Here is a 13,400-nt window from a genome sequence, read left to right on the forward strand (position 1 = left end):
GTGTGCGGAAGCCTCTTTAGACCTTTCGCATAATTTTGCGGGTCATCATTTTACCATGCCTATAAACTCAAATGCCTTTTTTAATGTAAACACGCCCGACCCAGTCTAGTAAAAGCTAAACCATGTACTGGCAGGTATAGTGTAAGTTTTCTCTGCGTTATGACGAAAGTGCGGAACTGTGCTTTTCAAGATTAGAACGGTTTAAACTTGTTGAAACAGAGGACGGCGATATCGAACGAAGCTGAGTACATCGCATTTGATATTTCGTCATATTTAAGATATTGTTCCTGTCAAAATTGTGAGATATCTGATGATTCAGTGAAATAGCTGTGTTTTAACATACTGGCGACAATAAGGCGTCTCGTGCATTTAAAAGATCACATGAAGTTAAATGCTATGTTGACCTTATTGACACGAGACTGTACTGATACGTGACGTGAGCAATTAATCAAAAGTGCACGTATCAGTAAAGTCTCGTGTCAATAAGGTCACGTGTATGTAACCGTAATTCTCGCGAGATCACGTTGTGAACTGACTGGTCATAAATTATCCTAATGAAGGCGACAGTAGTCCCTGAAAATTTGAACTCTGTGTAATTTTTGTGTTGGAATAGAGTACAACGTTTTGCTATCATAATGATTACTACCAACACAGATGGACTTTCATGATTATCTGGCACTTGTCCTATAAAAACGCGGTCTTGGTAACTGTGCTCAGGAAGGTCGGAGAGCGAGAGACTAAGGTAGTTAAAAAAATTCAAACCATGACTCACTTAGTATATCTTATATAGTATTAGATAAAGAGAGACACAAGGCGACTGGGCGGTGTCTTTAAACAGACAGATAATTATGGGTCATGAAAAGGTTGTAACGATCACACGAAGGTATGTCTGTAGCGTCAGCACGATACGTGACCTGACTGATAAACATGAATATTCAAAGATCGGAATAATTCTGCAGCATAAACATATCCACTTAGTGAGCCACTGATCAGCCAGTGTGCGGAAGCCTCTTAAGACCTTTCCCATCATTTTTCGGGTCATCATTTCACCATGCTTATATATAAACTCAAATGCCTTTTTAAAACACGCCCGACCCAGTGTTGTAAAAGGTAAACCATGTATTAGCAGATAGAGTTTAAGTTTTCTCTGCGTTATGACGAAAGTGCTGAACTGTGCTTTTCAAGACTGGAACGGTTTAAACTTGTTGAAAGAACAGAGGACGGCGGTAGGGAACAAAACTGAGTACGCATGCAGTACCCAGGGGGGGTTCGGAAGAACCCCCCCCCCCCACAAGGCTCAAAGGTCCACTTCTTGGTCCACTTTTTATCTAAAGGTCCAAGATTTCTCTAAAGATGGACTGATTCGTATCATCAGCGGGCCTGGAATCGTATAAAAACTGCCTACTTTGTCATTGAATAAAAAGTTATCTCTGTTTTTTCTCTAAAATCCTCTAAAAAACGCAGGAAATGTCATTTCAGAAGGTTCATTTTTCAAAATTTTCCGGGGGAGCATATCTCCAGACCCCTCTAGGAACCTCGCGCTCGCATTTGATATGTCGTAATATTTAAGATATTGTTCCTGTCAAAAATGTGAGATATCAGTGAAATAGCTGTGTTTTGGTCCTTAGCTAGATTAATTTTGACTGACCGATCTATACGACATAACTGTCGTTTGACAGCGTACGCCACAGACCAGGTCTCATACACGTCACTGTGTACAAACCTTCAAACACACTGGCAATAATAGGGCGTCTCGCACATGTAAAAGGTCACAAAGATAAATGCGATGTTGAGCTAGGTAAGTTTAAATGAGCTTACGGTATTTTTGTAGGTGGTTATGATCCGAGGTGTGTAGAGGAATGTTAAATATGTCTGTCTGGAGCCATCCAATCTAATGACCCGTTTGCCCCCACCCCCCTCCACACACACACATGATAGAACGCTCACTGTGTCGTCAGATAAAGAACACTTTTAAGTGAGATACGCCCCTTAAAAAAGTTATTAAACAGCTTCTGTCAGTCAAAAAACTCTGGTATTAGTGGTGCAGAATGTATTCTTTTTGTGTAAATAAAAAAAAATTCTTGGTAAATATTCTCGTTTTTGCCTGCTTAAATAATCCATACAGAATTCTTAAATTATATTCACGTCCACAGTTGGCCGTAGGAGCATCAGATTAGGAAGTACTTCCGTTTGCCAAAGGTCTAGGTGTGATCCTCCAAACCGATCTCAAGTGGACCACATAAGTCATGTAAACTCGATAGTCAACTGATAAGCAAACCGTTCACTTTATCTGGTACTCATAGTAAAACGTTGAAGTTAATTCAAACATACAAGTTACAGTTATGAAATTTTCAGCGACCACTGTCACCTTCACCAGGATAATCAATGACCAATCACTTCACTACGTAATCTCGTGACCTTATTGACACGAGACTTAACTGATACGTGACGTGACTTTTGATCAATTGCTCACGTCACGTATCAGTAAAGTCTCATGTCAATAAGGTCACGTGTTGTAACCGTAACTCTCGCGAGATCAAGTGGTGAACTGATTGGTCAGAAATTATCCTAATGAAGGCGACATTGGTCGCTGAAAATTTGATCTCTGTGTAATTTTTGTGTTGGAATAGAGTACAACGTTTTACCATCATAATGATTACTACCAACACAGATGAACTTTCATAATTATCTGGTACTTGTTCTATAAAAACGTATTGGTAACAGTGCTCAGGAAGAGACTAAGGCAAGGTAGTTTTTAAAAAATTCAAACCATGACTCACTTAGTATATATTATATATTATATAACTGTATTAGAGAAAGAGAGACCCAATGCGACTGGGCGGTGTCTTTAAACAGACAGAAAAGGTCGGTAACGATCAAACGAAGGTATGTCTGTACCTGTCAAAAATGTGAGATATCAGTGAAATAGCTGTGTTTTGGTCCTTAGCTAGATTAATTTCAACTGACCGATCTATACGACATAACTGTCGTTTGACAGCGTACGCCACAGACCAGGTCTCATACACGTCACTGTGTACAAACCTTCAAACACACTGGCAATAATAGGGCGTCTCGCACATGTAAAAGGTCACAAAGATAAATGCGATGTTGAGCTAGGTAAATTTGAATGAGCTTACGGTATTTTTGTAGGTGGTTATGATCCGAGGTGTGTAGAGGAATGTTAAATATGTCTGTCTGGAGCCATCCAATCTAATGACCCGTTTGCCCCCATCCCCATCCACACACACTGGACACGCTCACTGTGTCGTCAGATAAAGAACACTTTTAAAAAAGATACGCCCCTCAAAAAAGTTATCAAACAGCTTTTGTCAGTCAAAAATGCTGGTATCAGTGGTGCAGAATGTAATTTTTTTGTGTAAATAGAAAAACTTCTTGGTAAATATTCTCCTTTTTGCCCGATCAAATAATCCATAGAGAATTCTTAAATTATATTCTCCTCAACAGTTGGCCGTAGAAGCATCAGATTAGGAAGTGCTTCAGTTTGCCAAAGGTCTAGGTGTGATCATCCAAACCGATCTCAAGTAGACCGCACAAGTCATGTAAACTCGATAGTCAACTGATAAGCAAACCGTTCACTTTATCTGGTACTCATAGTAAAACGTTGAACTTAATTTCAACATACAAGTTACAGAGAGATGAAATTTTCAGCGACCACTGTCACTTTCACCAGGATAATTAATGACCAATCACTTCACTACGTGATCTCGCGAGAGTGACCTTATTCAAAGTAAACTTTACTGATACGTGACGTAAGCAATTGATCAAAAGTCACGTCACGTATATGTAAAGTCTCGTGTCAATAAGGTCACGTGTTTGTAACCGTAACTCTCGCGAGATCACGTTGTGAAGTGATTGGTCATAAATTATCCTAATGAAGGCGACATTGGTCGCTGAAAATTTGATCTCTGTGTAATTTTTGTGTTGGAATAGAGCACAGATGAACTTTCATGATTATCTGGTACTTGTTTTAATTGTTCTAAAAAAACGCGGTCTTGGTAACAGTGCTCAGGTAGGACGGAGAGCGAAGGACTAATGTAGTTTAGAAATATTTTTAAACCATGACTCACTTAGTATATATTATATAGTATTTGATAAAGAGAAACACAGGTCGACTGGGTGGTGTCTTTAAACAGATAATTAGGGGTCATGAAAAGGTTGTAACGATCAAACGAAGCTATGTCTGTAACGTCAGCACGATACGTGACCTGACTGATAAACATGAATTTTCAAAGATGAATATTTGGAATAATTCTGCAGCATAAACATATCCACTTAGTGAGCCACTGATCAGCTAGTGTGCGGAAGCCTCTTAAGACTTTCCCCATCATTTTATAATGCCTATAGATAAACTCTAATGCCTTTTTAATGTAAACACGCCCCACCCAGTCTAGTAAAAGCTAAACCATGTACTGGCAGGTATAGTGTAAGTTTTCTCTGCGTTATGACGAAAGTGCGGAACTGTGCTTTTTAAGATTAGAACGGTTTAAACTTGTTGAAACAACAGACGACGGCGGTATCGAACGAAGCTGAGTACATCGCATTTGATATTTCGTCATATTCAAGATATTGTTCCTGTCAAAAGTGTGAGATATCTGATTCAGTGAAATAGCTGTGTTTTAACATACTGGCGATAATAGGGCATCTCGTGCATTTAATAGGTCATATGAAGTTAAATGCTATGTTGACCTTATTCACACGAGACTTTACTGATACGTGACGTGAGCAATTGATCAAAAGTCACGTCACGTATCAGTAAAGTCTCGTGTCAATAAGGTCACGTGTTTGGAACCGTAACTCTCGCGAGATCACGTTGTGAACTGATTGGTAATTAATTATTCTGATGAAGGGGACAGTAGTCGCTGAAAATTTGATCTCTGTGTAATTTTTGTGTTGGAATAGAGTACAACGTTTTGCTATCATAATGATTACTACCAAAACAGATGGACTTTCATGATTATCTGGCACTTGTTCTATAAAAACGCGGTCTTGGTAACAGTGCTCAGGAAGGTCGGAGAGCGAAGGACTAATGTAGTTTAAAAAATTCAAACCATGACTCACTTAGTTTATATTATATAGTATTAGATAAAGAGAGACACAAGGAGACTGGGCGGTGTCTTTAAACAGACGGATAATTAGGGGTCATGAAAAGGTCGTAACGATCAAACGAAGGTATGTCTGTAGCGTTAGCATGAAACGTGACCTGACTGATTAACACCTAAAAGCCAACAAACATGGGTTTTTGAAATCATTATAAATATAAAAATATGCAGCATAAACATATCCACTTAGTGAGCTATTGATCGGACAGTGTGTGGAGGCCTCTTAAGACATTTCCCGTCATTTTGCAGGTCATCATTTTGCCTTGCATGTAGATAAACTCAAAGACCTTTTTAATGTAGCCTCATGTGCAGGCCTTCGGGTGGGTGGCAGTTTTGATACTGCGTTTTGTAGAAGTTTTGACGCGTTTTTTCCCGGCCATTCTTTAATCAGTCGCCCAGAAAAGGTTTCTACCCGTCACGGCAAAAGAACGCGTTAAAAATTCTACAAAACGCAGTATCAAAACTCCCACCCACGTGCACCCAGGGGCCTGTACAGCAGGCTATTTTCTATACATGTTAACACTCCCAAACCAGTATTGTAAAAGCTATGTCGTGTATTGGAAGAGAAGTTCAGGTTTTCTCTGCGTGTTGACGAAAATACCAAAACGTGATTTAAATTTTCAAGAATCGAACATATTAAAGCAAGAAAGGACGACGGGAGTGAATATGTCTAAAATCAAATTCCTATCATTTGATATTTCGTCTTGTTCAACATATCGTTCCTACTGTGAGATACCTGTGAAATAGCTTTAATTTTGGTTCAAAGTTAAATTAATTTTGACAGACCTATCTACATGACAAATGTATACATGTCATTTGACAGCAAACGGCACAGCCCAGGTCTCATACACGTCACTGTGTACAAAACTGGAAACATTTTAGCGATATTTATTCGTCACGAATATCTAAAATATCGGATAAAGTAAAAAGCTATGCTGTGCTGTGTGTATATGTAGTGCTTACGGTATGTTTGTAGGTGTTCATAACCGGAGGTGTGTAGGGGAATGTCAGTTAACTCTGCCAGGAGTCATCAAAACGAACGACCCCTCCCCCCTCATAATGGAACGAACCATGTACGGTTAGCGTACCAATTAAACGCCCGCATCTTTGCAGCAACCGCCTGCCTTTATAAGCATCTATTACAACGCAGGTATTCTAAAAACCACAGAAATGTCTTACCTTGAAAGAAACGAGAAGATAAGCTCAAGGTGTCGCCAGATTTAGGAACACGTTTTAAAAGAGATACGCCCCCTAAAAAAGTTACCAAACAGCTTCTGTCAGTCACATCATGGAATAGTTCAGCCCCTGTCACGTGTAACCGAATATGGCCCCCCGAGCAAGTTGTCTGGCTGTCAGTGAGGTTGGCTATTGTTCTGTACTCTCCAAGCAGAGGTTGATGGTGGAAGATCGTTTGCTTTTTACACATATGGTCGGTATTTGGCTCTACGTGGTAGAGAAAAAAACGTTTTTTTTTCTCTACCACGTAGAGACAAAAGACGGACCATATATAAAAAGCAAACGATCTTCCACCATCGACGTTTTTTATCTCTACCACGTAGACAAAAAAAACAGAACATATACAACAAGAATTCGGAGATTTCATACCTCCATGAAATATATGAGTATTTGCAAATGTTTTTTTACACAGTACACTACAGTACAGAACAAAATAACACAGGTTTTTGTTTTCAAACATTTGGCCTGAAATAGGTCAGGCTGTAATTGATGATGATATGGTCAACTGTACAAGTAGCCTATTCCAGAGGGAGAACCTCATTAATCAGGCGCGCTGCCTCCACACGTGTGCTGGCGTTTTGTTGCATAACCCGCACATCTGTTTTCCCTGCCTTGCAAAAAGAAGTTCTGCTGCAGTACCAAGGTCAGCCACTATGAGGTCCATATTACACCTTGACCTTTTGCTTTCCAAGACCTACCAGCATACAAAATATAATCACAATCCATGAAGGCGTTCTGAAGTTATGCTGACTACAAATGTGCGGAAACACACACACACACACACACAGACGCGCCAAAAACAATACCTCCATTTTTCATGGATGTAAAAAGCAAACGATCAACCCATCAACCTCTGCTTGGAGAGAAATTGTTCTGGTGCTCAGCCGAATGGTACAATATAATATCAAGATGGCGGCGAGGCGAACACCTCCGTCATATCGTTCCGCTTGAGTACAACGAGTTTCCCTGCTTTTACGGTAAAAAGATATCTTAAAGTGTAACAACGTCCGAAAGGTATCGTATAGATCCATCCTAGATACTTTTATAAGTGTATCATAAAGTTTCTGGAGTCTTTAAGCCGATTTCTGTCCGGAAGACAACCGCACAGCAGGAGCGTCTTGAGAACAAAGGCCCAAGCGGACCCAAGCGGACAAAATGGCGACCGACGACCACAGGAAACGATCACATAGATAGGTTTAAAGCTATGACTCTTAGAGACATTAACAGAGACTCGGAGGCAAAAGGCGACTGGACGGTGAGCGAGGTCAGAGAGGGAAGGTTGTGCAGAAAAATCTTTAAAAGCATGACGCACTTCCATCATACATAAGACCACAGCAAGTAAATTTTATAGATGACATCCTTCACAGACTCCAAATAAAATGTGATAGGGCGAAAAAAAACAAGGTGGGCCAAAAACAGATTTTCAAATGTTGATACCATAAACAAGATATGATGCCTATATTGTGCTAAGTTTACTGTCAACTATTACAACATCCATTTCGAGAATTCTCACTGAAGCAACTTTCAAAAACGTGTCGTTTTACGCCCAACACATATAAACGACGCACCTGTAAATCGGGCCTTATACACAGGCACCACCACATATTAAAAGGAATAAAATACAATTTACTGAATCAAAGTAAAAGACAAAACATTTGATCAGAGCCTTGGCTTTTCTCCTTCCTTCATATTCATCTACCATTCACGTTCTGGCATGGCAACATTGCCAATTTTCGGCATGTTGACCACTGTCAGGGAGTAACAAAATTTCTTGTTTTTCCCCCAAAATCAGGTGAACATTAATGAGCGCGCTGATGTCATCCATAAAAATTACTAGCTGTGACCTTAAGAGAGACAGAAAAGGCAGACAGGGCGGTGTCTTAAAACAGGCTATTACTTCATTAAGGGTCATGAAGGTCGTAACGATCACAAGAAGGTTTGTCTGTAGCGTCGGCGCCATACGTGACATGACTGATTAACGCCTAAAAGCTAACAAACATGAGTATTTGAAATCATTGTGCGGCATAAACACATAGATTACACGTATCAGTAAAGTCTCGTGTCAATACGTTCACGTGTTTGTAACTGTAGTGAACTGATTGGTTATTAATCATTCTGATGAAGGCGACAGTAGTCGCTGAAAATTTGATCTCTGTGTAATTTTTGTGTTGGAATACAGTACAACGTTTTACTATCATAATGATTGCTACCAACACAGATGAACTTTCATGATTATCTGGTACTTGTTCTATAAAAACGTGGTCTTGGTAACAGTGCTCAGAAGACACAAGGCGACTGGGCGGTGTCTTTAAACAGACAGATAATTAGGGGTCATGAAAAGGTTGTAACGATCAAACGAAGGTATGTCTGTAGCGTTAGCACGAAACGTGACCTGACTGATTAACACCTAAAAGCCAACAAACATGGGTATTTGAAATCATTATAAATATAAAAATATGCAGCATAAACATATCCACTTATGAGCTATTGATCGGCCAGTGTGCGGAGGCCTCAAAAGACATTTCCCATCATTTTACCATGCATATAGATAAACTCAAATGCCTTTATAATGTAGCCTCCTTTGCAGGCCTCCTGGCGGGGGGAGTTTCTGTGTTTTGGATGATTTTTAAGGGTTTTTTCCCGGCCATCCTTCAATCATCCGCTCAGAGGAGGCTTCTACCCGCTACGGTAAAACAACGCGTTAAAAAACAACAAAACGCAGTATCAAAACTCCCACCTGCCAGGAGGCCTGTACAGGAGGCTATTTTCAATACATGTTTACACTCCCAAACCAGTATTGTAAAAGATGTCATGTATATTGGAAGAGAAGTTCAGGTTTTCTCTGTGTGTTGACGACAATGCCAAAACGTACTTTAAAATTTCGAGAATCGAACATATTAAAGCAACAAAGGACGATGGGAGTGAATATGTCTAAAACCAAATTCCTATCATTTGAAATTTCGTCTTATTCAACATATCGTTCCTACTGTGAGATACCTGTGAAAAAGCTGTGCTTTAATTTTGGCCCAAAGCTAAATTAATTTGACAGACCGATGGCAAATGTACACGTGTCGTTTGACAGCGAACGGCACAGCCCAGGTCTCATACACGTCACTGTGTACAAAACTGGAAACATTTTGGCGATATTTACTCGTCACGAACATCTAACATGTCGCATAACGTAAAAAGCTATGTTGTGCTGTGTGTATATGTAGTGCTTACGGTATGTTTGTAGGTGTTCATAACCGGAGGTGTGTAGGGGAATGTCAGTTAACTCTGCCAGGAGTCATCAAAACGAACGACCCCTCCCCCCTCATAATGGAACGAACCATGTACGGTTAGCGTACCAAATTCCAATGTTAAACGCCCGCATCTTCACAGCAACAGCCTGCCTTTATAATCATCTATTACAACGCAGGTATTCTAAAAAAAAAACACAGAAATGTCTTACCTTGAAGGAACCAAGGAGAAGACAAGCTCACGGTGTCGCCAGATAAAGAACACGTTTTAAAAGAGATACGCCCCCTAAAAAAGTTACCTAACAGCTTCTGTCAGTCACATCATGGAATAGTTCAGCCCCTGTCACGTGTAACCGAATATGGCCCCCCGAGCAAGTTGTCTGGCTGTCAGTGAGGTTGGCTATTGTTCTGTACTCTCCAAGCAGAGGTTGACGGTGGAAGATCGTTTGCTTTTTATATATGGTCCGTTTTTGTCTCTACCACGTAGAGAAAAAAAACGGACCATATATAAAAAGCAAACTATCTTCCACCATCAACCTCTGCTTGGAGAGTAATTGTTCTGCTGCTCCAGCCGAATGGTATAATATGTTTCAAACTGTTTGTTCGGTGGTTTGCAGTAGGCAAGCCGCGGACGGTGCGTAGTTTGGAATCAAACTTGCTTGACGTGAAATTTTCTCTGCGTGTCGACGAAAATGCGAAAGCGTGCTTTAATTTCAAGAATAGAACGGATTAAAACAACAAAGGACGACGGGAGTGAACTCCCATTTGATATTTAGTCTTATTACCTTCGTCAGAAGGTTATTTATATTTTAGGTACTCGATAATAGGGGTTGCTGATTTTGTCATAACTTGGGGTGCAACATGTATCTTTATGATATTTGGTAGGTAGGATGAGGTTGGGAAAAGGAAGGTCAATGTGAATTTTGGGTACTCTATCGGTTTTGTAAGGTACTGTAGCGGGGTACATGACTATGATATCTCGTGCTGTAGACATGCATATGGTCTTGATTTTAAGTGGGACATGTTTGAGCAGGAAGTATCTGACGTGGTTTTCAGCGAAATGGCTGCTTTTTTAGAGCTGCTGTGGCCATTTTTATGACGGAATGTGACTTGACGGGATAACTTTTGATGTTGTGAATGGTTTTTACAGTTTTCGTAGGTAGATTGTAGTGTGGAAAAAGAGTGTAAAGGTCACATTTGGGCATTCTAAGGTATTGGAGTGGCACCTTTAAGTGTTTGCATGTAGCTTCTAATTTAGATACTTGTGTTGGGGTTTTGAAAGTATTTCAAACAGATGACTGTGGACCTTCCGGGTTGTGACCTGGGGGGGGGTGATAGCAACAAGCAAAATGCATAGGTTCTATTACTTTTGTAGCTCACTTGCGTCCAGATTTGGGACGAACCCAGGTTACTTCTTCGTCGCAGTTTTGCACGTAGTGGTTGCTTCGGCAGCCTTTCTGCTGACGCAAACACAGTTTGTGGTTCCACAGTTCTATCTCACAACGTGAGCGCTTGAACTTGCTGTGGTGTTCTCCAAGCAGAACAATCCGCTTGTGAGCCTGTTGTATTTTTTTCCCGACGCTTTGCATTTGTTTGTTGGTCTGGTGATGTTGTCTTTGTTGGCTTGTTGTCTGTCCAGGATCTTCCGGAATCTGATGGTCTGGAAGAAATCCGGTACCTTCCGGAGCCTGACGGGCTGGAAAAATTGCAGGATCTTCCGGGTCCGGACGGGCCGGAAGAAATCCAGGATCTTCCGGGGCCTGACGGGCTGGAAGAATTCCAGGATATTCCGGAGCCTAGCAGGCTGGAAGAATCCCAGGATCTTCCGGAGCCTGATGGCCTGGAGGAAATCCAGAATCTTCCGGAGTCTGACAAGCTGGAAGAAGTAGCCGAAGTGCGAGGACATGATTAACGGATGATTGACAGATGAGTGAATTCCTCTAATCGTTTCTACGTGCTGCATACGTATTTTTTGCTTTAGCTTGGCTAGTAAAGTAAGATTTGTGTAACTTTCAGGAATGTTTACTTTTATATCAGTCCGCAAGTTACCGCTTGCTCGTACATTTTGTACAGAACTGGTAGACAGCAGATGGAAGGCCTGATATATAACAGCGAAAGACGAATGAATATGGCAACTGAAATGATTTGTCTGGGGAGGAGTGACACCATTGCCCTTATATGGAGTGATAGCTGCCGTGTGACGTCTTTGGTTGGATGAATATTAATGCTACCTTTACCCTTATATGGAGTGACAAGTGCCGCATGACGTCTTTGGTTGGATGAATATTAATACTACATTTGCCCTTATATGGAGTGACAAGTGCTGTATGACGTCTTTGGTTGGATGAATATTAATGCTACCTTTGCCCTTATATGGAGTGACACGTGCCGTATGACGTCTTTGGTTGGATGGATATTAATGCTACCTTTCTCCTTATATGGAGTGACACGTGCCGCATGACGTCTTTGGTTGGATGAATATTAATACTACCTTTGCCCTTATATGGAGTGACACGTGCCGTGTGACGTCTTTGGTTGGATGAATATTAATGCTACCTTTGCCCTTATATGGAGTGACAAGTGCCGCATGACGGCTTTGGTTGGATGAATATTAATGCTACCTTTCTCCTTATATGGAGTGACAAGTGCTGTATGACGTCTTTAGTTGGATGAATATTAATACTACCTTTGCCCTTATATGGAGTGACACGTGCCGTATGACGTCTTTGGTTGGATGAATATTAATATATTTTGGAGATAATGAAGAAGTTAATGTTTCCTTTTTCTCCTTAAATGGAGTGACACGTGCCGTGTGACGTCTTTGGTTGGATGAATATTAATGCTACCTTTCTCCTTATACTGTGTGACATGTGCCGTATGACGTCTTTGGTTGGATGAATATTAATACTACCTTTGCCCTTATATGGAGTGAGAAGTGCCGTGTGACGTCTTTGGTTGGCTGAATATTAATACGAGTACAACCTTTATCTTGTTTTTTTACCCGACTCGTTTTGTTCGCCCAATCGCATTAGTTTTGGAATCTGCGGAGGATGCCATCCATAAAATTTACTTGATGTGGCTTATTATAAGCTTACACAGCTTACAATATAAGCGTACTTTCAGGCGGCATACACCATCTTTCTTTGGCTACTCAGGAGGTAATGCGTCAATCATATTATCTTATCGATGTAAAAATTTCATGCCGCTTTATCTCCGACACAACAGCATCGGTGGTTCAGTGGTAGAATTCTCGCCTGCCACGCGGGAGGCCCGGGTTCGATTCCCGGCCGATGCAAATATTTTTTTTAATCTTAATTTTATAACATTTGAGCCGCACACATTGTCCCGAGTAGATCTTTTGCCCATGAAACATACACTTTCTGAGTCTGGCATATGTACAACTTAAGGTTCATTTCGGATCTTTCCGATGTGAGTGTTATATTTAATTAACATATTTTGTTGTAATTATGTCAACGCAGACATATAATACTACCCACCAACCATCACCGTGATTTCTGTATCTGTATCTCTATAGCCGGTATAACTGTCCTTCGGCTTAACACACCTGGTTCTCATGCACGCGGCGCGGCGGCAGCTAGCTACATTACACCGTACAGCTTGTTACACCTAACCTTTTGATAATTAACTCTATAACATTGTTTAAAGCTTTCTAACGATAATGCCCCTACTGAACTTGGTAATAGCGAGCTTAACTCTGCGGTAGTTCTAGGAAAGAATGAGTTTGTTTTAACACATCAATCCTTGGTTGATAACTCTGGTACTTAAAGTACCAGAGAACCTATTT

The 13,400-nt window shown here is 40.7% G+C and overlaps 1 non-coding gene across 1 annotated transcript; it reads left to right on the top strand.

Moving 5' to 3' along the window:
• The first annotated feature begins 12,819 nt into the window (after positions 1-12,819).
• Trnag-gcc lies at positions 12,820-12,890 on the top strand. The gene has a single exon. It is a non-coding gene; the product is annotated as a tRNA-Gly (tRNA).
• Positions 12,891-13,400: the final 510 nt, after the last annotated feature.

This window comes from Branchiostoma belcheri, unplaced genomic scaffold (genome assembly GCF_001625305.1).
Source record: "Branchiostoma belcheri isolate BF01 breed outbred unplaced genomic scaffold, Haploidv18h27 scaffold39, whole genome shotgun sequence".
In the NCBI taxonomy this organism is placed as follows: Eukaryota; Metazoa; Chordata; class Leptocardii; order Amphioxiformes; family Branchiostomatidae; genus Branchiostoma; species Branchiostoma belcheri.